The sequence below is a fragment of the Chiloscyllium punctatum genome, chromosome 24, assembly GCF_047496795.1.
Source record: "Chiloscyllium punctatum isolate Juve2018m chromosome 24, sChiPun1.3, whole genome shotgun sequence".
Taxonomy (NCBI): domain Eukaryota; kingdom Metazoa; phylum Chordata; class Chondrichthyes; order Orectolobiformes; family Hemiscylliidae; genus Chiloscyllium; species Chiloscyllium punctatum.
The window spans coordinates 11,876,588-11,897,940 of record NC_092762.1 but is presented as its reverse complement, the minus strand read 5'-3'; the positions used below and the strand labels follow the sequence as shown (position 1 = coordinate 11,897,940).

The window sequence follows — 21,353 nt, the reverse complement described above, 5'->3', positions numbered from 1 at the left end:
AACTGCAGTCGCAATGCTCCATCCAGATTTGGGTCACCAAATCATCAGGTCTCTCTGAATGTGAGAGTCAGCTCACAGCACGACCTCCTGCAAACCATCCCAAGCCCATCCACTAATGATTCAATAACAGGAGACAGTCAGAAGCTCCTCAGTTACAAGTTAGATGCCTTGTCCTTTATAATGGTTGTCGCGGGGTTCCCTCGTGTTACTGACTGCACGCTCAGCTGAGAGCGACAAACACAGTCGTTGAGTGGACAGGTACATCTCTCAAAGCTACTGGAACCCCTTGTCCAACAAAGATAAGTACATGGGACACACCAGGAAGTGAACAACTGCCCAATACACACTATTTCATTCTTTCAGAGCTTCACAATGTCAGCATTCGATACACTCAGAAACCAAAAATAAAACACCAGGGAACGATACAGAAAAACAAACAATTAATTAACTGATAACATGTTGTGAAAATATGGATAAGGAGACATAAGAGGATAAACTCCTGTCCATTGTTGTTACATTCCAGTCTAAAGTTCTCAGAGTCAGATCTCCCATTCCCCTGTCTCTGCAGCTGCTGATCCCTGTGAGTGCTGTCGGTGAGACACCCACTCATACTATGGGATAACACATTTAACGGTGTCCATTTTATCATTAAAATATGTAAACCCTCCACTGGGATAAGTACAATCTCTGGAGACTGACATTAATCACAGTCACCAAACAAACAGCTTCAGTTAACCAGTTCCTTACCTCATTTTACACATCCCAATAAAAGGGAACATTTACTCAGTCTGGATTGAGTGGATGACTGTTGCCGAGGGATAGATCATAAATCTTTCAATCTTTTTAATCTTTCTTCCTTGTATGTAGGAGTATTGCTGGAAAATTGTAGGATTGTATATGTTCCATCCTGTTTCTAAAAAGGAGACAGGGATAGAATAACAGATCAGATGCATATAATACCTTGTAGGGAAGTTTCTAGATACTTGAGTAATGCTGCTCGTAGTTTAAAATGCCCTGGTATCAAACCATTTCATAACTTCGAGGCACCATTCAGCGCACTGAAATTGCTGCTCAGGAACAGGGAGAAACAATTCTGTCCCCAAGTGCCTTCTATCGAGACACAGGAAGACATAGGCCTTTCGGCCTGTTACAGAGGGACAGGAGGAACTGATCAGCCTCTTGAAACTGTTACTCGTTCAGCTTCTCAGACCAGTATAACAAAAGCAGAATTAGTTAGCACGATTGCTAAGTTAATGAGACATAAAATATAAATGCAACATTCTGATTTTGATGGTATTTTACAAAAACAGCAGAAAGATTTTCAGTCAATACGCACTGAATGGAATGTGAAAAGGCCATTCAGTCCTTCAGTTCCATTACACAGGAGGCAGCAGATGAGCACAGAGCTGTTAGAGCCTGTTACTCAGGAGCGGCAGGTGGAGAGCAAACAGATATTGGAGCCTGTTACTCAGGAGCAGCAGAATATGAGCACACAGGTATTGGAGCCTGTACCTGAAGGGCAGCAGGAGGATAGCACACAGTTATTGGAGCCTGTTAATCAGGGGCAGCAGGTGGAGAGAACACAGCTATTGGTGCCTGTTACTCAGGAGCAGCAGGAGGAGGGCACAGCTATTGGAGACTGTTACTCAGGAGCAGCAGGGTGTGAGCGCACATCTATTGGAGACTGTTACTCAGGAGGAGGGCACATAGCTATTGGAGCCTGTTGCACAGGGCAGCGGAAGGAGAGCACACAGCTATTGGGGCCTGTTACTCAGGGGTAGGAGGAGGTTAGCACACAGGTATTGGAGCCTGTAACTGAAGGGCAGCAGGAGGATAGCACACAGCTATTGGAGCCTGTTACTCAGAAGCAGCAGGAGGCGGGCACACAGCTATTGGAGCCTGTTAATCAGGGGCAGTAGGGGGACAGCACACAGCTATTGCAGCCTGTTACTCAGGGTCAACAGGAGGAGAGCACACAGCTATTGGAATCTGTTACTGAAGTGCAGCAGGAGGACAGCACACAGCTATTGGAGCCTGTTACTCAGGATCAACAGGAGGAGAGCACACAGCTATTGGAATCTGTTACTGAAGGGCAGCAGGAGGACAGCACACAGCTATTGGAGCCTGTTACTCAGGGGCAACAGGAGGAGAGCACACAGCTATTGGAACCTGTTACTGAAGGGCAGCAGGAGGACAGCACACAGCTATTGGAGCCTGTTACTCAGGGGCAACAGGAGGAGAGCACACAGCTATTGGAACCTGTTACTGAAGGGCAGCAGGAGGATAGCACACAGTTATTAGAGCCTGTTAATCAGGGGCAGCTGGCGGAAAGTGGAACACAGGAGCAGGAGCCAGTCATTAAACTGCTCTCGACTTCGACACAGGAACAGAAGCGAGTCACTCGACTGCTCGAGACTGGAACACAGGAACAGGAGGCCGTCACCTGTTTGCTCGAGCCTGGGACACAGGAACAGGAGACCATCACTCAACTGCTCGAGACTGGGACACAGGAATAGGAGGCAGTTATTCTCTGATCTGATTGTGATTCCCTCATTCCATTTTTAAGATATTCCCCTCTCTGCAGTCTCTGCTCCTTTTGATGGTCATGTTGCAGATGCTGTCACTGCAGTCACCATGACTCATCCAGAGTTGGGTCACCAAAGCATCTGGTCTTCCTGAATTTTCACAGCAGCTTAAAGCACAGCCTCCAGGAAACCGTCCCCAGCTTTCCCACGAACATTCCAAAACTAGAATTAAGTTAAATGTCACTCAAGTGCTATTGAGAAGGCTCTTCTGGATCAGTAACAGTGCAAGCGATTCCTTGTGTTACTGAGCACATGATCAGTAGAGAGTGATTACCACAGGCGTTCAATTGATCGGCGCAGAGCAAGTTAGAAAGGTGTGCATCAAAACTGCTGAAAGTCCACTATCCAACATGGAGCACAGAGCAGGACACCGGGAAGTCAAATAAAACACACGCTATGCTTTTTGAACATTGTTTCTAAGCTGCTTAATGTTGGAAGCTGATGGTCAGTTTAAATACCAACAGCTTATATCGCAACAAATGGGAGGGATTTGGGAAATAGACGGATGGAGAGAGACTCAGAGTCAGTGTTGTGGAAGGATGTGTTCGCATGTTTAAAAATGCTGAAGTGAAGACATTTCGGTAGCATCAAATAACATAGGCTGGTATTTCCGGCAATGGTGAATTAATAGTATACTGGTGTGAGTTCAGACAGAATCATAGACTCTCGGAAATGTACAGCACAGAAAACAGACCCTTAAGTCTAACTTGTCCATGCCGATGGGATATCCCAAATTAAACTAGTCCCATTTGCCAGCAATTGGCACATTTCGATGTAAACCCTTCCTCTTCATGTACCCATCCAAATGCCTTTTAAATGTAATCATAACAGGCACCACCACCTCCACTGGTAGCTCATTCCACACATGCACCATTCTGTATTAGAAAAAGTTGGTCCTTGGGTCTCACCTGAAATCCATGCCCTCTAGTTTTGCGAAAGAGATATGCCTATTAACCCTACATATGCCTCTCATACTCCAAGAAAAATCACCCCAACCTACTCACTCTCTCCCTATAGCTCAAACCCTGGCAACATCCTTGTAAATCTTTTCTGTCTCCCTTCAAGTTTCACAATATCTTTCTGATAGGAGGGAGACCAGAATTGAATACAATACTTCAAAATAACCGAATTGATGTGCTGTACAGCAGCAGCATGGCCTCCCAATTCATATAGTCAAAGCAATGACCAATAAAGGCAAGCATGCCAAATGGCTTCTACCGAATTCTATCGAACTGTAACACAACGTTCAAGGAATTTTGAACCTACACTCCAAAACCTTTTTGTTCAGCAACACTCCACAGGACCTCACCATTAAGTGTCTCCATCCTGCCCTGATTTGCATTTCCAAAATGCAGTGCCTCACATTTATCTGCACTAAACACCATTCGCTGCTCCTCAGCCGATCAGTCCACCTGATCAAGATCTCGTTGTACTCTGATGTAAAACTTTTGTGTGTCCACAACAACATCAGTTTTGGTGTCATTTGCAAACTAACCAACTATCGCTGCTGTGTTCACATCCAAATGATCTATATAAATAATGAAAAACAGTGGACCCAGCACTGATACTTGTAGCACACCACTGGTTACAACCCACCAGTTCGAAAAGCAATCCTCCATCACCACCCTCTATCTCCTACCTTCGAGCCAATTTTGTATCCACATGGCTAGTTTTCCATGTGCATTCCATGTGAACTAACCTAGTTAACCAGTCTACCATGGAGAACGTTGTCAAATGCCTTAATGAAGTCTATATCGCAATGTGCACCTCTGCCTCAATGAATCCTCTTAGTCAGTTTCTTCACAAAATCTCAGTCAATTTCATGAGACACCATTTGCTTTGCTTAAAGCTACGTTGACGATTCCGTATCAGTCCTTGCCATTCAAAATACATGCAGACCTTGTGCCTCATCATCCATACCAACAACTTGCCCATCACTGACGTCAGGCTCACCGGCTTTCCCTTACCATCCTTCTTAATGTTTTTAAAGTAATGACATCACGTTATCAAACCTCCTATCTTCTGGCACCTCACCTGTGACAATCAATGATACAAGTATTTCAGCATGTGACCCAGCAATCCCTTCCCTAGCTTCCCACAGAGTTCGAGGTGACAGCTTATCAGGTCCTGGGGACTTTTCCATCTTTACAGGCTTTACGAACTCCAGCATCTCTTCCTCTGTAATACAGATACTTTTCAAGATGTCACTGTCAATTTCGGAAGTTCCTTAGTTTCCATATCCTTCTGCACAGTAAATACTGATGCAAGGTGCTTGTTTAGTATCGCCTCCATCTCCTGTTGTTCTGCACATCGGAAGCCTTGCTGATCTTTAAGTGACCCAAAACTCTCCCGTGTTACTCTTTCGTCCTTAACGTGTTTGTACAGTACCTTTGAATTCTCCTTAACCCTATTTGTCAAAGCTATCTCAAGCCCCCTTTATGGCCTCCGGATTTCCCTTTTAATTAGACTTCTACTGGCGATAGACTCTTCTCGACAGTCACTTTAAATCTGGAATTCAGAGGCTGATGACGATGATATATCTAGTTTTGATTGTTTGAAATACCCGACTAGTTCGCTGATGCCCTTGAAGGAAGCAACCAGCCATCCTTACCTGGTCTAGGTTACATGTGACTCCAGGCCCACAACAATATGGTTAACTGTTAACTGCCTCTTGGCAATTAGTGATGGGTAATAAATGCAGGCTAAGCCAGTAATACTCTCATCCCGTGAATGAATACTGTAAAAACATCGACTCCTGATATCCGTATATGACAATGGCATCCCTCTTACCCGTGACCAGGCCATCAATGTCTCCAATCTGCCAGCAATTCCTTACACCTTCCAGCCTTACCCCTCACCCTAAAAGGGGCATACTGTCTCTGGGCTCTTGATATCTCATTTTTGAAGGCTTCCCACTTCTGAGCTGGCCCCTTACCTGTGAATATCGATTCCAATCCAGTTTGGAAGTTAGAGTCATAGTGTCATAGAGATGTTCAGCATGGAAACAGACCCTTCGGTCCTCCTCATCCATGCCGACTAGATATCCCAACCCAATCCAATCCCACCTGCCAGCATCCTGCCCATTTCCCTCCAAACCCTTCCTATTCATGCACTCATCCAAATGCCTCTTAAATGTTGCAATTGTACCAGCTTCCACCACTTCCTCTAGCAGCTCATTCCATACACGTACCACCCTCTGTGTGAAATATTGTCCCTTCAGTCATTTTTATATCCTTCCCCTCTCACCCCAAACCTATACCCTCTCGTACTGGACTCTCGGACCCTAGGCAAAAGACTTTGTCCATTTACCCTATCCAAGTTCTTGCCTAATATAATCAAATTAGCCTTCCTCCAATTTAAAAAATTATCTTTTAGATCCACTTCATCCTTTTCCATCTCTGTTTTAAAACTAATAGAATTATGATTACTTGTTCCAAAGTGCTTCCCCACTGATAACTCAATCTCCTGCCCTACCTTATTTCCCAAGGGTAGGTCAAGTTTATGTTCTTCTCTGTGATGGAGAGCATTGTACAAGCAACTGCAGCTTTGTGACTGTTAGTGGTTTCAACAGAATCTATGACTCACTGGTCTGAATCTAAGAATAATTTGTCTCAGTGACGTTTTCATTGAATGTGACAGATGGATTGTCTGTACGAGTCTGAGCAAGTTTCTGGTGTTACCTTATCAAACTCACCTCATTAACTACCCACTCCACCCCATGGTGTCCCTCTTATTCAATACCAGCCCGATTCTCACACCCATCATGGCTGGAGGTACTCAGCATCGCTCGGATGCCCATGGATATTCCGTGATCTCTGGCACTGGTGCCATCTTCAAAAGGCCAATGGGCAGACGGTTGAGCTTTCTTAGTTAGAAGTTGCCCTGCACTGTTTACCTTGAGCATGGCAGATAAGGGACAATTACAACACGGTTTTTTGGACATGGGTTTGGAAGACCTGGTGGATGGGCTAGTACAGAGTTAGACCATTCTCTTCCCAGAGGGACCCACACCACCAGACCCCCTGAGCATTGTCCGAGCTCACCACCCAGCTCAGTGCTGTATCTGCGTTCTGAGGAAATGTCCAGCAATACAGGACAAGCATCAATAACCTTCCCCACTCTGTCAGGGTAAGGGTCACTCTATTCTCTCTGCTCCCTCGCACTCACTGTATATTTGTTATAGCACCGACCACCGAACTAGACTCATGCTCCACCACTCTCACTCTTGCACCTTCTCTCCCCCCCTCTCTCTCTCTCTCTCCTAATTTCCCTCCACTATACCACCCACACTAATAACGCAACATGGCCGTAACACTATGGACTAACTCCCTCCTGACACCTCACCATTTCCCCTGCCACAACTACACCAGAACTAAGAGCAGGGCCACCCACTGCAACCTTCCCTCCCTCCCTTCCTTTACACCATTCCAGGAGAAACAGCCTGGAATAGGACAGAAATGGTCAAGCCGGGTGGTGGAGTGCCCGATATCCGCTCCCTCATGCCACCACCACATGGGGAGGACCGTGCTACGAGTTGGAGAGGACCGGGATGCCTCGTGTGGAGATTCTGAAACATCCACATCTCACCAAACGAGTAAGGAGCAATGTTCAGTGAAGGGCAATTCTCACTTTAAACCCACTGGCAGTTCCGTTTCCCCCGGCACAACTTAGAAGCCGTGGCCCTGATGCCATCTCTCTTTTGTGTAGAGCTGGTATAAATGGAAACTCCACCATCTCGGTGGCCAGAGGGTGGGCTCACAACACATCGTCACCATAACCTCCCAGGAAGGGAGCACGGAGGCTCCCTCCTATACCTACTCCTGTAAAAAGCTCAAATACTGAAAATAATCTGTGACATTTACTGCTCTCCTCACTTGTCCTGCCATGTCCAATAATCTGTCCTCATATATATCCAGCATCCGGTGCTCCTGCAGCCCTTTTATAACTGTACAGATATTTTATATTGTCTGTCAATGTTATTCCTACCAAAGTGCATCATCTCACACTGCTCTGCATTGATGCTCATCTGCCATAAAACAGAACACTGCACCAATTTGTCACTGCCCTTTTGGAGTTCCACACTGTCCTCCACACACTTTACAATTCTTCCAGGTTTGGTTTCGGCAAGCAATGAAATTGTCCTACAATCACTCTCCACTCATACTTACTGACTCTCTCACTAGTGTGAACAAGCACTTTACGAAAATACTCACCATGAACAGACTGAAAAAAACTGACACATACCAGAGTCCAAGTGATATATTGACAAAGTTACCGGAGCAAGAGAAATACTGACAGACACTTCATGTCTGTATTCGTGTCAGTGTATGAGTGAGTGTCTCTATGTCTCTGTGTTCGTGTGTGTTTATCTGTGTGTATCAGTGTAGGGCGAGTCTGGCAGTCACTGTGGTGTTAATGTGATGTACTATCCCCCTGACATGAGTTTCTGAGGAAGGGGTACTCAACCCAAAACATTAACTTCCATTTCTGCCCACAGATGGTGACAGACTTGCTGAGCTTTCTGTCGCTCTCAGTCTCTGCTGGTCTCCCCACCCCTCTGTACAGGTAGTAATGGAGGGCGAAAATCATAGGGATTCAGTTTCGGAAGGACAGAGGGAATGTATCAGCTCACAGCACCATCCAAACTGAGAGCACCAACAACACACATATACGCACACACACACACACACTACAAACACGCACAAACACACAGGCATGTACACACATAGAGCTGCACACAGACACTCATGCACAGATACACAATACTCATAGCCACCGCCACACACACTTACACACACACTACAAACGCGTGCACACACAGAGACACTTGCACACAGACATATACAGCTGCACACAGACACTCACATACAGATTCACATACCTATAGCCACCCTACACACGCACTTACAAATGCACACACACACACGCGACACACACCGAGATGCAGAGAGCCACACACACAAAGAGACATACACACGCCCATGACACACACACACGCACACAATTTGCTTACAACCATGCAGATATATATACATACATGCACACATACGCATGCACTCACACAGACACACACACACACCCGCAGAACACACACAGACACAGATTTCATTCGTTTCTTCATTCCAACCCCCCACCAGAACTTATCCCAGATCCATCCTTCCAACTCGGCACCTCCCTCTTGAACTGTGCTACCTGTCCGTCTTCATTCCCACTATCCACTTCACTCTTTGCTCCAATCTATCACCTTCACTCCACCATCATTTATTTGTCGCCTTCCCAGCTGCCTTACCCAAGCACCATCCCCTTCCATTTATCGTTCGGCCCAGATGGTCCACAAGCCTCGTTACTAATGATGAGATTATGCTCGAAATTCCAACTTTCATGCTCCTTGGATGCTGCCTGAAATTCTGTGCTTTTCCAGCACCACACTATTTGACATAGACACACACGCACCCACAGACACAGAAACACACACACAGACACACACGCGCACACAGACACAGAAACACACACACACACAAACACAAAGACAACCATGCTTCCCACGCTCGAAAACATCCACACTCCCCACACAGAGACACCCACAGTGCCCACACACACACACATGCTCACACACAGACAGGCATACACACTCAAACAAACATGCACACTAACACACATAGACACCCACCCTCCCCACAAATGCACATTTACTCTCATACACGGACAGACACACTCAGCCAGACACACAACTAACACATATGCAGACACGCAAAAAGCACATGTACGTACATACATGCACAAAGGAACACAGAGACAGAAACACAGACACACACACAGGCACACAGATACATACTGATATGCACATACACTGGCACACAGACAGAAGCATACACACATTGACACATAGAAAACACCCTTACAAGCCCCCTACACACAGACACCCACACTCCTCACACACACGCAGAATCACTGATACACAGAGACACACAATCACTCGCACACACACAAAACAAGCACATATTATCACACAGACACACAGAGATGCACAGAGACATGCACACACCGACACACACCAACACAGACATACAGGCATGCACACACAGAGGCAGACAGACATTGACACATGTACACACACAGTGACAAGATCCATTGAATCGGATTCCGTGAAAAACAGAAGCCGATGGAATGAAAAGTGCCATGAGAGCGAGAATATAACATTATATGTGAGGAGGTTATTTTCCAGACTCGAGGAGAGTGCACAATGCTGTTTCCAGGGATCAATATCTGGATATGTAGACAGAATTAGCATCGGATGTTATTGTACTGCATCTTTTGTACAATGTTGCAAAAGCACAGGCCTTTTCTACAGAGGGGACAACTTCAAAATCCTCAATGATGCAAAACAAACAAATGAGGTGAACAACAAAGCAACCGCAGAAACTCGTGTTACGTCATGGGGTAAACGCCCCGGCTCAACCTTTGCTCAAATTCGCTCTCTGTCAAATTCCTGAGCCAGAGTTTCGAACACTGAATGGTCTATGTTAATAAACACTGCTCGAATCTCACAACTTCAGTATTTAATACGACCCTACATGTATGTCTGACAACAGTAATTGCTCCCTCACTGTGTTACTTCAGCACACGTAGAGAAAAAATAAACATGAGAACAACAGTCACGTATGTGACGGGGATTTGACCCGATGCACACCTCTTCGCACCCTACCTCTTGCATTACACCTCTTCCCACCCTACCTCTTTTGCAAAAATGCCATCCCATATTCCCAATTCCTCCGCCTCCACCGGACCTATTCCCAGGAGGACCAGTTCCACCACAAAACACACTAGATGGCCTCCTTCTTTAGAGACCACAATTTCCCTTCCCACGTGGTTAAAGATGCCCTCCAATGCATCTCATCTACATTCCGCACCTCCGCCCTCAGACCCCACCCCTCCAACCGTAACAAGGACAGAACGCCCCTGGTGCTCACCTTCCACCCCACAAACCTACTCATAAACCAAATCATCCGCTGTCATTTCTGCCACCTCCAAACAGACCCCACCACCAGGGATATATTTCCCTTCCCACCCCTTTCCGCCTTCCACAAAGACCGTTCCCTCCGTGACTACCTGGTCATGTCCACGCTCCCCTACAACCCACCCTCCAATCCTGGCACTTTCCCTGCCACCGCAGGAACTGGAAAACCTGCGCCCACACCTCCTCCCTCACCTCTCTCCAAGGCCCTAAAAGAGCCTTCCACATCAATCAAAGTTTTATTTGCAAATCCACGAATATCATTTATTGTATCCGTTGCTCCCGATGCAGTCTCCTCTACATTGGGGAGACTGGGTGCCTCCTAGCAGAGCGCTTTAAGGAACATCTCCGGGACACCCGCACCACTCAACCACACCGCTCTGTGACCCAACATTTCAACTCCCCCTCCCACTCTGCCGAGTACATGGAGGCCCTGGGCCTCCTTCACCGCCGCTCCCTCACCACCAGAGGCCTGGAGGAAGAACGCCTCATCTTCCGCCTCAGAACAATTCAACCCCAGGGCATCAATGTGGACTTCAACAGTTTCCTCATTTCCCCTTCACCCACCTCGCCCTAGTTCTAAACTTCCAGATCAGCACTGTCCCCATGATAGCCGTGAATGACATGTGGTTCAGTCTGTTGGAGACAGCATTTCGACACAGATACAGTTCCCTATTATTAGAACAAGCAGCACTGATGATGAATAACCTCAGATAGAAACAAGCGATAGAGATTTACCGTGGATTCGATGGGCTGAACGGCTTCTGTCGGCACGTGAATGACGTCACACCTTCTGCCGTCCCTCTCCCTGTCTCTGTGACAGAATGGCTGAGGGAGAAATAATGGCTCGTTTTTAATCCTCCCTTCCGCTTTGGACTGTCTGCAGGCCCGCAGCTCCTGGCTGTGGGAATGGTTCTCAGTGAGTGAGGGTTTCATACGGAGTTGCTTCATCTGGAACATTTGGGACTCAGATGTTAACTGATGCCCGATTGCAGCAAAGAAACCGACGGCTCTGAAACAAAAGCCTTTCTGCTGGATTGTTCTGTGAAGATTGATTCTGAACATCAAATGGGCAGCACAAAAATGCACTGATTTGAATTTTACTGAGGGAAGAGAGTCCACAGCCCATTTCTCTCTTTCCCACCAGCTCGGCATCTTTCTCTCTCTCTCAAATAAATGATATTTGGAGGAAGTTCGCAATCAAAGTTTCTAAGTTCCAGCGGCGCTCTTGCACCTGGCTGTGCCCGTGAGAGGAAGCTTCAGAGCATATCCACATTTACATCCCGTCATAATGCCTGCAAGTGGAGGGAAATGGCTGAAGACTCTGCCAATAGAGACAGCTCAGTCCCCGGGGATGGGATAAACAGCAACGTCCCGTTGGGGACATTCTGCAGATTAGACACAGTGTACTTTATCATTCAGATCATACCAGAGTGAGAACACTCGAGAAGGCCAATCGGTCACTCGTACCTGTGTCAACTCGGGAGTTGCAAAAGATTGGTGAAAGTGGAAAGTGGATTTGTTCACGTTTCAAGTATTTCCATGAAGCAGGAAGCAGAAGAAGATACACAGTCAAGCGATTGAGATCTGACTACAGGCGCAGCAAATAAGTTGTACAGCGCAGAGGAGAGCTTTGAAGTATTGAATTCTGGTTAATGGGACGATCATGCTTTTACGAGGCCACCCTGCTACAGAAGAGACGATGTCAGTGTCTCTCAACATTGTGATTTCACAGGCAAATATCGCCATTACACTGCAGGAAATTCATTTTTCCAATGTGAGGGTAGTCCATATGTAAAGGTGCAGCTTATATATCGAATCCTTTCACATAAATACTTCCACTGCCCCTCAGTGCGTTGTATTGTCTCCTTTCCACTTTACCTGGCATTGTGCCTGCACTGAAGTTGATTTTCTCCTTCTGTGTATCTTTTACAGTCTGGATGATGTGATGCAGTTGTACTGACCCATCTTCTGACAGAATTTTCCACTTCACTTCAGCCCGCCCTAACTTCGCTATCTGATACCATTCCCATTGTTTAGATGTTAATCGCTCGTCTCAGATCCAGCCTGCCCTCACCCAAAATAAATGGAAAACTCAGTCACACTGTGATCACTGCAATCGAGGGATATATTCACTCTAAGGTCATTGATAATTCGAAGGATAAAGTTAGGACTGCAGATGCTCGAGATCAGAGTTGGTAGTGTGATGTTGGAAAAGCACAGCCGATCAGGGAGCATCCGAGGTTCAGGAGTATTCAGGTTTCAGATTTAAGCCCTTCATCTGGAATAAGGCTTGTGAGTCGGGGCTCAGAGATAAAAGGAAATAGTGTGGGGTTGAGGGGAAATAGCTGGAAAGTAATAGATGGATGAATAGGAGGGAGAAGAAAATAGGTCAGAAATAGCAGTGATGGAAAGGGTTGCGAGGACGATGCCGAGTTGAAGGCTTGGGCTTGGGGGAGGGGAAATGAGGTAACTGTTCAAATTCACATTTATCCCGTGTAGTGTTAGGGTCCCAAGCCGGTAGGTGTAGTGTTCCTTCTCCAGGGGTTGGGTGGTAACGGTTTGGCAGTGGCGAGGTCCAAGACCTGAATGTCTTTGATGGGTTAGGAGGGGGAGTTGAAGTGTTCAGCTACGGGACGGTGAAGTTGGTGGGTGCGGGTGTCCCAGAGATGTTCTCTGAAATGATCTGCAAGAAGGTTTCCTGTCTCCCTGATGTAGAGGAGACCGCACTGCGCGCAACGGATTCAGTAGATGACATTGGTCGCTGTAAAGGTGAATTTCAAATGGATGTGGAATGATCCATTTGGGCCTTGGCTGAGGTGAGGGGAGTGGTGTGGGTGCAAGTTTCACCCTTCCTTTGGTGGCAGGGAAAGGTGCCAGGACAGGGTTGTGGGCTTATGGGGGGATGTGTGGACCTGAAGAGGGGGTCATGGAGAGAATGGTCTTTCGGGAATGTTGGCAGGGCTGGGCAGCGAAATATATCTCCAGTGATGGTGTCTGTTTGGAGGTGGCATCAGTGGCAAAATATGATGCGTTTATGCGGAGGTTGATGGGGTATAAGGTGAGCACCAGGTGGTTCTGTCCTTGTTGCGTTGAGAGGCGTGGCTTCAAGGGTGGTGGTGTGTGAAATGGAGGTGTTGAACCAGAGGGCGCTGTCAACCACGTGGGAAGGCAATTCGTGATCGTGGAAGAAGGAGACCAACTGGCTCTTTCTGAGGTGAAATTGGTCATACTGGGAACAGATGGGCTGGAGGTGGAGGAATTGGGAATAAGGAATGGTATTCTTACACGAGATAGGGTTGGAGGAGATGTAGACTAGATACATGTGGGAGTCGGTGGGCTTGTAGTATATGTCTGTAATTAGTCAGTTGCCAGAGTCGGTGATGGAGAGGTCCAGGAAGGTGAGGGAAGTTGCCAAGAGGATCCGGATAAATTTGAGGTCGGAGTGGAAAGTGTTAGTAAAGTTGGTGAGCAATGCAACCTCCTCGTTGGAGCACCAAGTGAACCCAAACATTCATCAAATTTGCGGAGGAACAGGTGGAGGATGGTGCCTGTGTAACTGCGAAAGATGGACAGTTCCGCGTATCTAACAAACAGGCAGGCATAGCTCGGTCCTATGCGGGTGCCCATGGCTACCAGCGTCAATGGAGGAAGTGGGAGAATTGGAAAGAGAAGTTGTTGATTGTGAGGACCAGTTCAGCCAAGTGGATGAGGATGTCGGTGGAAAGGTACTGTTTGGGATAGTGTGAGATTAAGAAATGGAAGGCTTGCAGACTTCTGTCATGGCAGATGGATTTGTACAGGGACTGGATGTCCATGGTGAAGATGATGCGATGGCGGCTAGGGAAACGAAATTCTTCGAGGAGGTGAAGTGCATAGGGGTGTCACGAATGTAAGTGGGCATTTCCTGAACTGGGAAGAGAGGAGTGTGTCGATGTAGGAACAGAAAATTCGGATGGGACAGGCTCAGGATGAGACAATAGATCGACTGGGGCAGTCAGTTTTGTGATTCTTAGGAAGGAAGTAGAATCGGGGAGTGCGCGGTTCACGGACAATGAGGTTGAAGGTTGTGAATGGGAGATGCCCAGAGGTGATGAGATTGTGGTTGGTCTGGGAGATGATGGTTTGGTGAGGGGAGGAGAGTTTGTGATCGTAGTCTGTAGGAGGAGGTGTCTGCGAATTGGTACCTGGCTTCAGCTTTGTTCCTCTGGCCGACTCACAAGCCTAATTCCTGATGAATGGCTTATGCCTAAATCGTCCATTCTCCTGCTCCTCGGATGTTGCCTGACCTGCTGTGCTTTTCCAGTACAACACTCTCCACTCATTCATTATTACTGTCTCATTTCACACTCCCAGGTCCATGTTGTCTCTTTGATTCTCATGAAACTGTTCTCATGGACTGCGACAAAATCTGCCAATCTGAAAAAAAACCAGAAATTGCTGTAAAATCACAGTTGTGCTGGCAGCATCTGTGCAGATGAATCACAGTTAACGTTTCACATCCATTGGGTCCGTCTCTCCACAGATGCTGCCAGACGTCCTGAAATATTCCAGCAACGTCTGTTTTTGTTTGATTTTCAACATCAGCAATTTTTTCATTTTTGTTTTCTTATTTTCTGCCAGTATGCTTTGGCTCAAGATTACGTTAAATGTTTTAAATATGACTGTGATGGAACGGCCACATTCCACCAGCCAGCTCCTTTTATTTGGTTCACGTGACCAATGCCTTTCCACTTGGTCACCGCGCCCGACAGCTGCACTGCATATAAATTGACAAGACTGTGGCATTCTCTCGGATTGGTAATCAGGAGCGAGATTGATTGAAATTATTGAAAATTTAAGATAAACTGATAAAATACGGGATATTAAACTGGAAACTGAAAGGGAAAGAGAGAACAGCGAATGATAATTTTTGACAAAACTGAAATATAATCGCTCAAGATTCAGGAAGTACTTTCGTCCACAGACATACCATAATATGGAATTTAATGTTTGGGACAACCAATGCAAGCAGATAGCAAAATCGTAGTTTTAAAGTCTTGCTGTAACTGTTTTGGTTTTAATGAACGCACACATGGGACTCAGTGCTGTAATGGTCTCCTAAAATGGTAAAGGAAATCCTTGCCTGCGAGGATACGTGGGGAATGTTCACTGATTCATCAGTGAAACATGTATAAACTGTGTAACATGAAACCAGTTCAACATCTATTTTCCCGGAATTTAACGCAGGGCACATGGGAAATGTTATCCATCTGCTGAAAAATCACCTTCGGCTCTCTCTCCACATATGTCTCTTCACGTTTTAGATACTTGCAGTATGTTTGTTGATCAAGGAGTCATTATCCAGAAAACGTTGTTTCTGAATCCACAAACACGGGTATTTTCCCATAAACTGCGCTTTGCTCAATATCACCTTATGTCCGTATTCCTCAACACGACGACAAATTAAAGCTGCTCCATGTGAGGCTCAGAATTGAAACTTCTGCAGAGCACAGCCCACTATACTGAAACAGAGATACAGTGCACTGGTCACCTTCAGCACAGGAGCAACACATTAATGCTTACCTCCACATTCCTGGTTTTACCTTAACGTTTGGGAAACCGAGTTTCTCTGATTCCATGGCTAGTAACGGGGATTATATGATCATCTTCACCAGTGGTTCAGTCCCTGAGTGAGGAAAGTGGTGAGGTACTCATTGTAAAGATGGGTAGATTGATGAAATGTACAATTTCATCTTTTGCCTTCACTAACCCATTAGCTTTTTATTTTGTTTTGCATCTGTAGAAATCTTAAAATCTTCATCTTTAACAGACTCAATGACAGGTCTCCATTGGGTCTCTGGCATCAAATTTCAAAGTGTAAACCCCCTCTGAATTCTTCCACCGCAGTCCGCTGTTTGAGAAGTGTTCCTGTTGTGGGAAATGCACTTCCCTGTGTATCACCTGCTATTCCCAGCATGCGCTCTGGCACTGCACTCATTTTCCTTCTGACACTTGCTCACTGTGTTGCTGTGATCATACAGTGACTTGGTGTCGCACAGTGTAGGAAAATGATACACATCAAGATTTTAGCATTGTTGCCTTCAATTGTCAGGTTAGCCTTATTTTGGATTTTGAAATTGTCTGTTCTGTACACAAGTGCGTGTCAAAAACATCTGAGCGGAAGTTAGGTCTTCCGAATAATGACATTGAGCACTATGCACTCTCCTCCAGTCTGGAAAACAATTCCTCACAGGCAATTTAATAGACAATATACAGCAGGTGCAGGAGTAGGCCATCCTGCCCTTCGAGCCAGCACCACCATTCATTATGATCATGGCCTGAACATCCTCAATCTGTATCCTGTTCCTGCCTTATCCCCATAACCCTTGATTCCACTATCCTTAAGAGCTCTATTCAACTCTTTATTGAAAGAACACCTCCTGCTGTCTCGGGTTCTTCATTCCGTTGACTTCAAATCTTCACAGAATTCAACAGACCTTGTTACATATTCATTTCCTCATTTTTGTTCAGATCACTGTGTGCATTGTGTGACAGTGGGAGTGCACTTGCCCCACAACCCAGGGATCAGACCATAGTCTTGGAACCGTACTATGTTATTTATCATTTTACCAACACCAGGGAGAAATATCTGCTGCTCTGCATAATTTACCCAATTCAATTATTCATAAGGTCATAGCTGTTCCAGTATCTGTGACGAGGTGGCCGAGAGGTTAAGGCGATGGACTGCTAATCCATTGTGATCTGCACGCGTGGGTTCGAATCCCACTCTCGTCGCTGTCATCAATGGCATTTTCGTGGTGCTGTTTTCAGATGATCACAGCTGTCGTGTTGAAAGACTCTTTCCCGGGAAAATAATTAATTCTTTAGATAGTAAAGTCAAGTCCTGCAAATATTCAACTCAGGAAAACGCATTGGTGCAGAGAGAAATGGGAGTGATGTTTCATGTCTTTGTCTTTTCATTTCTGGCCATCTCTGCACTGGATTATATCACCGGAAGGACGTTTTCACTCATTTCCAGCAAATACGGTCAGGTCACTAACGTAATCTAAAGGTGAAAATTTTTGGGTATATGCGATGTTATGATTAGGATGGAGATTACTTCAAATTTTGGGGAAAACGTAGCAAAGTCAGTTGCAATTTCCAAGATCAGCAGTGACCTCATTGATTGGCTGATCAGATTGTGAATGGTCGTTTTTTGAGGACAATTTGAAGTGAATCAATGATGGTGATTATCTTTGTTCTTTGTTCACCTTGTGACTGTTACTGCTATTGCTCATGTCCTTGTTAACACCACAGCTCTGCAGCGTGTAAAACCTCAGCTGTGCATCTGGCCAGTGGCACAACCATTCGTATAGCTGGCTACGCATCAGGCGGTTGTAAGTTCAACTTTTACTTTGCGCAAGCGCATTGTGGAGATTCATCACACATCCAACCTAATCATTTTTGTAATGCTGAGGTGGATAATATTTGAAATTTTCATCTTCACGAGCGAAAATTCTTTCACTGTCTTCGATCAGTTAAACATTACCAAATGCTATCAGAGTAAAAATCACACAGTACCAGATGGTATTGAACAGACGTATTTGGAAGCACCAGTGTTCCATGCACTGCTTCGTCATCAGGTGTTTGTCAACTGTTGGAATCTAAAATGGCTTTGTGTGATTATTAAATATATCCACCCCAGTCCAACACCAACACCTCCACGTCATGGGTACCGTCGACACCACGAACGGTCGGTTGAAGTCCAGATGATCTTCCAAAAGATCGCGCATATTGACACACACACCAAGTTTCTGCAGAAAAACACCCACCTGATGAAGGAGCGGCTCTCCAAAAGCTAGTGCTTCCAAATAAACCTGCTGGACTCTGCCCTGATATTATGTAATTTTTAACCTTGTCTACTCAACTCAAACACTGGCACTTCCATATCATAGACAACATCAGTCATGTCCCACCGTTGTCAGAGAAGGCAATCCTGGAAGAGCCTAATACATTGCACATAGGTACGTTTCGTTTTCAGAAACCAACGCACTCAATCGTTGCAGCTCCTATGTATGAAAAGGCAGAAAAGAAATAGCTGAGACTCGGTTTTGACAATATTTTGAAACTTTTTGGGAAGTGGAATCAGAGGAGAATGAAGGATTAACGGTCCGTCTGTGCAGAGAGAGGGAAGGCACTATTCCCTTCTTTGATGAGCTGGGGTATTGACTGATCGAAGGCATGAAACAGATTCCTGGTAGAGCTGCGCTCTCTGCATCAGGAACAAGAAGTCCTGATTTCCTGAAAGGTAATGAAACCCAGGCCACTCAGTTAAAGCGCTGAATACTAACCACTAGACCACCAGGGATGAGGGCAGAAGCAGTTGCACCGTTTTTTCATAACACAGTTTTTGGAATTATGTCACTGCAGATATGTTTCCCCTCAAAAATGATTGAATTATCGCGTGTTTACAGCACAGATCTGGGTCCCTTCATCTCGTTTCCCAACACTTGGTCTGTAACCTTGTATGCTCTGACATTTCACCTGAGGGCTAATTTCTCTGGAACGTTTTAATCTCGTAAAACACAATAAGTGGGATTAAAGTTTGAGATGGGAACTGAACCCCATTTTTAACTATAGATTGAAGCACGGAGACACATTTCCCCAAGTGTGTCACGGGCGTCGGGAGAAAACAAGCAGAATGTTAGATTTCACCGACTTGTCTGATATTATCCCATTTCAGAGTTCAACACCAAGGTCTGGTTACAGCAAAGAAAGGAAGCATTCAGCCCCTCTCATCCCAGTGTTCCATTACTCTGTAGTTTATACTGCCTCACCTCGTTCTTGCTGCTAAACTTGATCACTGCTCACGCCCGCTCTTTCCTGTCCTGCCGAACGGTTTGCCTCAAGTTCTTTGAATGAAAAACAGGAATGACCTATTTCAAGCACTTTTCTAGTTTACAAGGACAGTGTTATCACCACTGAGCAAGCACATTGCCAGCTCAGAGAGAAGATCTCATCCTTTAGAAACTGAAATGCAAAGATGATTGGATAGCCTCAGGATTGTAAACCAACCAACAAGACTGGAATAGGGCCGAGGGGATCACGCACAGAAGGATGGGAGAATAGAATGGCGAATTTCTTGGTGTCCAGGGTGATTTTAACAGAAATCTTCCCTGGTAGTATAGTGATGAGGATTCAGTGATTTCACTGTCATGGCTTGTTAAAGGTTAACGTTTACAGTAATCAATATGAAATACTGCCTGATATTTCGAAGCAGAATGATGTGCAGCAGACAGAATCGTTTCCCTGCATGACCTAATAAGAGAGCTCAGAAGAGCCAGGAGGAGACATGAGAGCCAGGAGGAGACATTAGAAGTTGTTGGCGGATAGGATCAGGGTTAACCATAAGGCTTTCCATAGGTATGTCTGGAATAAAAGAATGACGAGAGTTAAATTAGGGCCAATCAAGAATAATAGTGGGAAGTTGTGTGTGGAGTCAGAGGAGACATGGGCAACACTAAATAAATATTTTTCGACAGTGTTCACGATATAAAATGAAAATGTTGGCGAGGAAGATATAGAGATACTTGCATCTAGACTCGAAGAGATTGAAGTTCACAAGGAAGAGGTATTAGAAATACTGTAGTGTGTGAAAATAGACATGTCCTCTGGGCCAGATGGGATCTATCCTAGGATCCTCTGGGAAGCAAAGGAAGAGATTGCCGAGCCTGTGCCATTGATCTAGAAATCATCATTATCTACAGGAATAGTGCCTGAGGACTGGAGGATTGCAAATGTGGTTCCCTTGTTCAAGAAGGGTAGTAGAGACAACCCTGGTAATTACAGACCAGTGAGTCTCACTTCAGTTGTTGGTAAAGCGTTGGAAAAGATTATCAGAGATAGGATTTATAATCATCTAGAAAAGAATAATCTTGTCAGGGACAGTCAGCATGGTTTTGTAAAGAGTAGGTCGTGCCGAAACGAATCTTTTGAGTTTTTTGACAAAGTGACCAAACAGGTAGATGAGAGTAAGCAGGTTGATGTTCTGTATATGGATTTCAGCAAGGTGTTCAATAAGATTCCCACAGTAGGCTATTATACAAAATGTGGAGGATTGTGGGAGACATAGCAGTTTGAATCAGTAATTGGCTCCCTCAAAGAAAACAGAGGGTTGTAGTTGATGCAACATGTTCATCTTGGTGTCCAGTTACTAGCGGCATTCCACAAGGGTCGATGTTGGGTCCACTGCTATTCGTCATTTTTGTAAATGTCCTGGATGAGGGCTTAGAAAGGTGGGTTAGTAAATTTGCGGACAACACTATGGTCGGTGGTGTTGTGGATAGTGACGAAGGATGTTGTCGGTTGCAGAGGGACATAGATAGGATGCAGAGCTGGGCTGAGAGGTGGCAAATGGAGTTTAATGTGGACAAGTGTGAGGTGATACACTTTGGACGGAGTAGTCGGAATGCAAAGTACTAGGATAATGGTAAGATTCTTGGGAGTGCAGATTAGCAGAGAGATCTCGGTGTCCATGTACACAAATCCCTGAAAGTTGCCACCCAGATTGATAGGGTTGTTAAGAAGGAAAACAGTGTTTTGGCCATAATTAATACAGGAATTGAGTTCTGGAATCAGAAGGTTATGCTGCAGCTGTACAAAGATCTGGTACGGCCACTTTTGAAGTATTGTCGACGTTTCTGGTCACCGCATTATAAGAAGGATGTTGACGCTTTGGAAAGGGTTCAGAGGGCATTTCCTAGCATGTTGCC

The 21,353-nt window shown here is 45.5% G+C and overlaps 1 non-coding gene across 1 annotated transcript; it reads left to right on the top strand.

Annotated features, from left to right (window-relative positions):
* The first annotated feature begins 17,294 nt into the window (after positions 1-17,294).
* On the top strand, positions 17,295-17,376 carry trnas-gcu (transfer RNA serine (anticodon GCU)). The gene has a single exon. It is a non-coding gene; the product is annotated as a tRNA-Ser (tRNA).
* Positions 17,377-21,353: the final 3,977 nt, after the last annotated feature.